Genomic DNA, 9,800 nt, shown 5'->3' on the forward strand with positions numbered 1-9,800 from the left:
TTTGGTACACAGGATCAAATTAGGAAAGGGCATCTGCAGTTTAAATTGTTTTTAAAAAGTGGGCGTAGTCCCGCCACCAAATAGGTTTAATGTGCATATCTCCTAAGTCGCTAAAGTTAAAATAACAAAATTCACTGAGAGCAAATGTTTTTATAACTTCTATCTACAGTGTAAAAAACTACTAAAAGCGATAAATCAAGCACTAAACACGCGCGAGTCATTAAATTTTAACTCAGGGATGGTATGAGATGACTTTGTAGGAACCGCGATCAAAATTAGACAGTGGGCGTCCAACCGCCTACATTTAGGTGAAAACCCATATCTTGGGATCTGCTTAACCGATCCACATTCGGTACACAACATTATTATGGCTTTTCCACGTCACAGTGTGAAAATGGGTGAAATCAGATAACAACCACACCTATTTCCCATATAACACCATTTTAAATTCCACCTAATTCTTTCACTTTTCACTATATACAATAAGTCCAAAAACAATGATTGTATTGGTGTAAAACTTTGCGTGAATAATGCATTTAAAATATGCCAGTTTGTGACCAGGAACTGAATATGTGGACCCCAGTGCCTATAGTTGACTTTTTACCAAAAATATCGCTCAAAGTGTAAGATATATAATTGAAATTCATATAATAAAATAAATAAATGAAACTCTCGATAATAGTATGTCTTTATGTCAAAAATGGGTTGAATCAGATCAATACTTCGTTGAATATTAAGTTTTGCCAACACCTGAAGTAACTTCCCGGGCTTTGATCCTTGCAAAGTGCGAGAGTATAACATGTTCGGTTACACCCGAACTTAGAACTTCCTTACTTGTTCGGCTAAAATTACAGCACAACTTGCGATTTGAACTTGACCAGTTGTTATGCTCTTATATATAGGACTATTTTCTGAAACATCAGCGTGACAACTTTCAGGAAATCCGGTAAACACATCAAAAACCGAAGTTAGTTGTCACACATAGCCTAAAATGAAATAAGAAAGAAAACTTTATATATATATATTATATATGCTATATTACATATTTATATAGACATGATTTCTAACTAGCCTGCATAATTAAAGAATGATTTTCCTTGCGGTCGTAATAGCTAATTTTTTGGTGCATTTATCTTAAAGTGAATTCTATCCATGCATCCAATAACGTACTTAAAAGAGTGCGTCTTGATCATTTGTCATTAAGTGTTGTTGCTCAATAATGGTTGGCCAAGAAATTTAATTCTTTAAGCAACGTATTGCCTTTATGGTTCTAAAAACCAATTTATGGGATGTTCCTTTCCCAACATTGAAACGATCGGAAAGCTCTCGATAAGTAACCCTGCTGTTACCAAGTTTCCACAATGGGATATGCAAACACTGTTCCATTGAACACTTGGTATCCATCGTGTGCCAAAAAGGGCTATCTCTAACATTTATGTGTGCATATTCATAACTAATAGCTTACAACAAATGTGTGTCGAGTCGTCCGAAAATTTCTTATCAAGTTTGGTCATATCTACATTTCGCTTCGTGTCCGAAATATTTATCTTAGAATCATTCTAATTAACTAAAATGCGATATACGTATGTGAAAGAAAATCATCCAAAGACGCTAAATTTAATGCATTGGGTATATTAGGAAAAATTCAACCAAATAAACGGAAGTCATTATATTAGAGATATGAGGTCCGATTCGATTCATATTCAACACTAAAGCACATTATTTTTAAGAAATCTACTTTATTTCGTTAAAATATCACACACACATTTTTGGAAATTAACTGTAATATTATAAGTTCACTAGATTTTGGTAAGACATGTTACTAATTGACTGATATATGTGGGGGCTAATGCTAGTGGGCCCGAGTTTTTCCTTTTTAAGCACAAGGACACACTATTATTAAGTGTGAAGTTGTTGGAATTAGAAATAAAGATAAGTGTATAGCCATTTAATTGGGACTTTTATTTAACAATCCAGGGATCGAATTCAAGAGTGAGTTACAAAGTAGACGAATTATCGGGAAATCCGTTTGGTGTCAGAAGTGGGATTGTCAAATAAATTCCCAAGAAGATAATTATTTGAAAATGGCCAAGTTTAACGATCTGAAGATTCCACAACTGAAACAGGAGCTGGAAAAACCTGGTTTGGCGAAAAATGGAGTAAGAATTGAACTACACTCACGGTTGCGAGAGGCCATGGAGGCAGAAAACATTAATGTTGAAGAATATGTATTTCAGTTGGAATTTGAGGAAGGAACCACAACGATAAAAGAAAAGGAAGAGATGCGCTCATCAAACGCTATGAAAATTAACATGATTTTGGCTGCAATGTCCCAGACTTCAACGCAGATATCAACGGAGATGTCAACGCAAATATCGACACAGTTTAAAGAGCAGTTCGCAGCTCAAAAGCAAATTACAGTTTCGTATCTTAATTTTTTAATTAGTTATAGCAGTTTATAGGTCCAAAATTAATGGCTTTTAGTGGGCGTGGTATTGGTCTAAGGAATACGTCGTAATGATATGTCCCGCGCAAATTTGGGTGTTATAGCTTGATTGGCTTGGCAGATATACACATTAAACCTAATAGTAGGCGAGGCCCCTATCTTAATTTTTGGCTTATTTATGGCAGTTTATACGTTTTTAATGAATGGCTTTTAGTGGGCGTGACATTGGTCCGAATTCGTTCTCCCGATTTGATCAAGCAATACGTGTACAAATTTTTGTGACGATATCTCAATTTTCACTCAAGTTACTGCTTGCATAGACAGACGGACTGACAGACATTTAACCGGGTTTCAACTCGCCTTGTCATCCTGATCATTTATATACCATATGTATATAACTCTATATCTATCTCAATTAGTTTTAGGTGTTACAAACAACCATTAGGTAGAAACAAAAGTTTAAAAATGTTGCGAAAAATTCATTATTCGAAAAAATCGAGAATGGGTTATGATCAAATACTTATATAGAAGGGCATAAACTTAGTCTATGACTTAGTATTACTGTTATATTTTATGACAGTTCGTATTAGCTTAAACTATATTAGCGCTAAACTAATTTCATTTAAATGTATGTATGACACATTTAGACTATCCTAAACGGTTTAAAATCAGGTGCAAAGTTGGAGATCATTATGTAGGGTATATCGGGGCAGAGAAAGGGAATTGCAATAATTTTAACATTAATCGTGTATATTTAAGAACATACTTTTAAACAATTTTATACATATATAACGCACACACTCAACGACTTATTGGGATAAAACTTGTTAGAATAACGAATATCATTCTAAGTAGTATATAAATAAAATGCTGCTTGGGTTTTATTCAGGTATCTCACATACCATCACCAATATAGTACATGGCAAATCGTCTCCTGGTTTTATTCACAAATATGCACTGTTATTAGAAAAACTCAATTTTGAAATATACATAAATATATCCATCTCACACATTGACCGATATTTTGGGCAAAAAGTCGGGTAGTAGTCCGATTTCGCCCATTTTCACACTGTGACATGGAAAAGCCATAATAATGTTATGTACCGAATGTGGTTAAATTTTGTAGAATACTTTTAGGTCCGAGAATATGTTATTTCATCTAAAGTTGGGCGGTGTCACGCCCATCGTCCAGTTTCGACATGGGGTCCTATAAGGCCCTTTTGTATTATCCCGGATGTGAAATTTAATGTCTTTGATGCATTTAGTTATTGATTTCTACTTTTTAACAAATTCGTTACATTGGGAGTGGACGGGGTTGTCCTCCGATTTCACCTATTTTAAAATTTGGGACATTTTGCTTAAATTGTTTGGGAGATATATACAATAAACCTAATAGGGGGCGGGATTTTCTAACCACAGGTCCATCTCCCTAATTCGATTCGTTGTACCAAATAACAGTTTTGTATCTTAATTGACGGCTTAGTTATGGTACCTCATATGTTTCCGATTAATGGCGTTTTGAGGGCGTGGTCCAATTCTGCCCATGTACAATACCAAACTTCTTACAATTCCAAGGAATATTTTTACCAAGTTTCATCAAGATATCTTAATTTTTACTTAAGTTACAGCTTGCACGAATGGACGCAGGGACGAACGGATGGACAGACAGACAGTCACCCGGATTTCAACTCGTCTCATCATCCTAATCAATTGTAATGTTATATAATATATAACTCCATATCTATCTCGATTAGGTTTAGGGGAAACAAACAACTGTTAGGTGAACAAAACTGTTATACTCCGTAGCATGTTGCAATAGTATTAAAATGTTACGAAACAATTCAACCTAATAACTCCAGTGAGACATGCATATGTGATATATACTCGATCAAAGTTTAATACAAGGGGTTTATGAGGAAAACATCGACCACGGGATAGGAAATCCCAATTTCATTGTAATAATATCTTTCACTTAATTTCGCTAAGATATTGTACATAATGACCAATATATACGGTATAAAGCCAACCAGATGTTTGAAGTACTTATATACGAATATGTGATTCTTATAAAATTTTTTTATTAGGTAGATGGGAGCTAGGGATCTTTGACTCAATTGCATCCAGTTTTGGAATTACGACATATCATTACCAGAAATAGATGACCTTTGAATTTCATCAGGAAACCTTACAAATTGACCAATATATAAGGTAAAAAGTGAAAGCGTATGTTTTAAAATCCGTATATTTAGTATATGGGGACTAGAGGAAGTATTGCCCTGTTTCATCCATTTTAGGTAAGAGGACACGCTGTTTGGAAAAAGATTTCTTCTGAATTTCATTTAGATTTCTTACATATTGATCGATAGATAAGGTATAAAGTCAACCGGAAGTTTGGAATACTGTAATGGCAGAAATATTCTCCCTGAATTTCAATATTAGCACTTACAGAATAACCGATATATTCGGTAAAAAATCAGCCAAATGTACTGCGGTACAGATATTTGGTGTCTGCGTCCATGAAGAGTAATAGACCGATTGCGAAACTTTTTGCCACAAGATTAAATACCGCGAGGGTACTACTTGTGAAAATTTTTATTTCAATATATTTATTTATGCTTGACTTGTATACTGGAAGTGAAAGAATCATATGGAAATTAAAGTTGCGTTATATGTTGTTGTCCGATTTCGCCCATTTTCACAGTGTATGATAGGTATGGTCAGAAAGTTCTGAGATATATGATTTCACATAAAGGTGGACGGTACCATGCTCATTGTTCAATTTTTACATATGATCTTATAAAGCTCTTCCCCGCCATCTTGGTTGTGAACTCTAATGTTTGTGGCTCTTTTACTCAGTAAGTTATCGCACTTTAAGTAATTTTCAACATAACCGTTAGATGTGGAGTTGGAGTTATTATCTGATTTTACCCATTTTCACAGTATATGAAGAGATGATACGATAGCTCCTTTTCAGCAAGTTTGTTTAATTAAGCTTTACCGTTTTGGAAGATATATACATTAAACCATTTAAGGGGAGGGGCCACGCCCACTTTTCAAAAATTCATAACCAAGTGTCCCTTGCTATTAGGATCTCATATACCAAACTATAGTTATGTATCTTAATTTAGTGCTTAGTTATGGCACTTTATAGGCTTTCGTTTAAAAGAGTTTTGTGGGTGAGACTGTGGTCTGATTACGCCGTCATTTAAGATATAAATCTGTAATTTGGTACACAGGCATGGGTAAATGTACATATATTTCTACTCGCTAAAGCTAGCTCAGCCAAACTTGCTGAGAAGAAATTTTTCTTCACACTTCCTTATACTTATATATATTGTGAAAATGGGTGAAATTACATAATAACCACGCCCTCACCATATATAACGGGAATGATGAAAACTACCACCTACCTTTACATGAACCAACCAAATTTAATGTGTGTAATTGTTCAAACATTCAAATCAAACATCTATGAACTTATAATAGAAATTTGCACAAACAGTGACCTCAAGCCATTTTATCTTACGCCCAAAAATTGTTAGACTATAACTTTTCAAGGACCCAGACACCAAATATGGCGACCCCAGTGCATATGACTTTTTTACCGAACGTATTGGATAAAATCAGCGAAATTGACTAAAAGTTTATTATTGAAAATACCATAGTTTAATGCTGAAAAATTAAGATATCTGGATGAAACTTGGTTCACATGTTTCTCGGCACCCAAGGAGGGTTGATATTGCCGATGGGTGTAATCGGACAAGTTCCACTCCCATAAAACGCAAATAATAAATCTACAAATTTCCATAAGTAAGCTCCACAGTAAGATGCTATACTGTTATTTGGTACAACGAATCGCATTACGAAAGGACATCTGCGGTTTCAAAAAATTAAAAAAAATGGCCGTGGCCGCGCTCCCTTATATTATATGTTAAGTATATAATATATATCTCCTAAGCCATTTAAGCTATAACACCCCAATTTGCACAGGATAAATCATTTACACACTTTTTACGATAGTGTGAAAATAAATTAAACGGATGACTTCTCCGCCCACTCCCCATATAAATTATCTTAAAAATTACTGAAAGTGGGATAAATAAATACGCCATAGACATAAAATTATACCTGAGATGGTACGAGACGGTTTTTTTTTTCCCAGTATGTAAACCCAGTACCAAAAATGTATCGGGACAAAATTTTTCCTAAATAGTGTGCTTAAAGTAGGCCACCTTATGAACAACAATTTACAAAATCGGACTACAACTGTTCAACCCCCAAATACTAAATATGTGGACCCCAGTCCCTCCAGCAAACATATTATCCAAAATATCGGCCAACCTGTGAGATATGTTATTGAAATTCGGAGAAAATCATTTCCTGATAACAGTATGCCTATATGTCAGAAATGAATTGAATCGGATTAGCCGCCATATACTTAATACAAAGATTTTCGAACTTCCGGTTTACTTTATACCGCATATATCAGCCAATATCTAAGTTATCTTAGTAATAACGAGAGAGCGTGTTTTACTAATAACATTGTATCTTTGTGCTTAAAATGGATATAATCGGGTGGAGATTTGTCCTAGTCCACACACAGCTAATATTACGATTTTAGAACATCCAGCTGACTTTACTCCATATACAATATATGTGTGATGGTAAGTATCTTAATGAAACTCTGTGAGCATATTATTAGTATGTGGAATATTAATTGTATGTGTTATTCCAAAAATAGACTAAATCGGGTCAATACATCCCTTAGACCCCATATACCTAATATACAGTTTTCAAACTTCCTGTTCGTCTTATACCATATATATGAATTACCCCCACTCCCGTATACTGCATTTGTGCGAGTTTTATGAGCTTCGTTTTTCTAACAAGCCTTATGACGAATATATCGTTCAGTGTATCAGTTACGAGTATATACTTGTATTTCTAAAATTACTTGAAAATGTATTCTCAAGTATTTTAAGCGGGGAAACCAGTTTAGATGATTCAAAAAAAAATTTTTTTTATTACATAAATTATTAGTACAACTATTCAAAAAAGTGTTGCTTAAGTTTCAAAACGAAATTTCAATTAGTTCCGATGATATGAGCACTAAGGTAAACACCGTTTGACTCAGTGCCGAAGCGCACTTTTTATACTCTCGCAACCTGTTGCTACAGAGTATAATAGTTTTGTTCACCTAACGGTTGTTTGTATCACCTAAAACTAATCGAGTTGGATATATGGTTATATATTATATATATAAATGATCAGGATGAAGAGACGAGTTGAAATCCGGGTGACTGTCTGTCCGTCCGTCCGTCCGTCCGTCCGTGCAAGCTCTAACTTGAGTAAAAATTGAGATATCTTTATGAAACTTGGTAGACATGTTTCTTGGTACCGTGAGAAACTTGGTATTGAAGATGGGCGTAATCGGACTACTGCCACGCCCACAAAACGCCATTATTCAAAAACAAATAAATTGCCATAACTAAGCTCCACAACAAGATACAAGACTCTTATTTGGTATGCAGGAATCACAATAGGGAGGGGCATCTGCAGTTAGAACTTTTTTTTTAAAGTGGGCGTGGTCCCGCCCCTAATAGGTTAAATGTGCATATCTCCTCAACCGCTAGTACTATAATAACAAAATTCACCGGAAGCAAATGTTTTTAGAACCTCTACCTACAGTGTGAAAATGGGTGAAATCGGGTGGCTACTCCGCCCACTCCCCATATAACGGTACTGTTAAAAACTAGTAAAAGCGCGATAAATCAAGCACTAAACACGCCAGAGACATTAAATTTTATCTCTGGGATGGTATGAGATGACTTTATAGGAACCGCGTTCAAAATTAGTCAGTGGACGTGGCACAGCCCACTTTTAGGTAAAAACTCATATCTTGGGATCTGCTTAACCGATTTCAACCATGTGCATAACGTTCTTTTCACATTTTTATGTTATAGTGCGAAAATGGGCAAAATCTGACTACAACCACGCCTATTTCCCATATAACACCATTTTCAATTCCATCTAATTCTTACACTTTCCAGTATGCAAATCAAGCAACAATGATTATATCGGGGTAAAACTTTGCGCGAATAATGCGTTTAAAATATGTCACCTTGTGACCAAAAATTGTCTAAATCGAACAAAAACTGTTCAAGCCCCTAAGTACTAAATATGTGGCCCCAGTGCCTATAATTAACCTTCTACCAAAAATATCAGTCAATCCACAAAGAAATCTCAAGCGAGTATACCATGTGACTTTGCGAGAGTTTAAAATGTTCGGTTACATCCGAACTTAGCCCTTCCTTACTTGTTTTTAATTTTATTTTATTTAACAATTTTTATTTATTTTGGTTTTTTATGTCCTTATTTAGGAATATGTAGGTACACCCAAATGCGTGGACTTATAGGTATGTATATATGTACTTGTGCAATTGAGAACTCGTTGAAGAGATCAATGCACTTTATACCTAAGATAAGGTGGCAACACTTCAAGCTGTAAAGCTGTTATTTTTTTTGCTCTGAACTATTGTGTTCAATTTTGCAAAATTCTAAAACTTTAATTGATTTTTTAGTAATTTAATTCAATATTTACTGATTTAACTCTGAGTTGCAAGCTAAGTATTAAATGTTCTTAAGTTTTGTGCATTATTAAAAAGTTTAAATTTTCGAATTTTTGGTGCCGAGTCAGCTTTTTGCTTTATTTTATTCTATTTTCTCTCTTTATTTATCTCATTCACTTCTTTATTCACAGCTGTGTTGCGTGTAGCTTTTTATTTGTTCCAGTGCATCTAAAACTGCTCGCTATATTGCCTTTTCAAACTGACTTGGTTATGAGCTTTGAAAAAAAAAATAAATAAAAAAATTGCAATTATGTTTGTGTTTTTTCTTAATTGAATTTATTATTTTTAGTATTTTATTAACACACTAATTTATTCTACATCCATTAAATTTTGTTTTACTTACTCTTTTATTTGATCTTCATTCTTGTTGTTTATTATGTCTTGTAACTTCCCCAATTGTAACATTTAAGGCGAGTTAGATCGCTATGTTTCATGTTGGTTTGTGATGGGCTTGCCCATATTAAATGTGCTGGACTGACAGGTAGAATCTTAGATTCTATTTTCGGCTGTAAGGGATTGCGTTGGTCCTGTTTAAATTGTAGATGTATTGAAACCGATCTATTTAAAGTTTATAGGGAGACACGCAATGGCTTTAACGAAATCGGTCGAGATCTTGTAACCCTCACTGAAAAATTTAGGCACTACGAAAAATTGTTCAAATCTTTTAAGAACATAGTTAAAACCTCACATTTTTGATAACAAGATTTTAAATAGCGAATTTCAAA

General features: G+C 34.4%; 1 pseudogene; it reads right to left on the bottom strand.

The window, feature by feature from the left end:
- Positions 1-231: 231 nt before the first annotated feature.
- LOC138855984 (uncharacterized) lies at positions 232-9,480 on the bottom strand (annotated as a pseudogene).
- Between the last annotated feature and the right edge of the window lie 320 nt (positions 9,481-9,800).

This window comes from Bactrocera oleae, chromosome 2 (assembly GCF_042242935.1).
Source record: "Bactrocera oleae isolate idBacOlea1 chromosome 2, idBacOlea1, whole genome shotgun sequence".
NCBI lineage: Eukaryota > Metazoa > Arthropoda > Insecta > Diptera > Tephritidae > Bactrocera > Bactrocera oleae.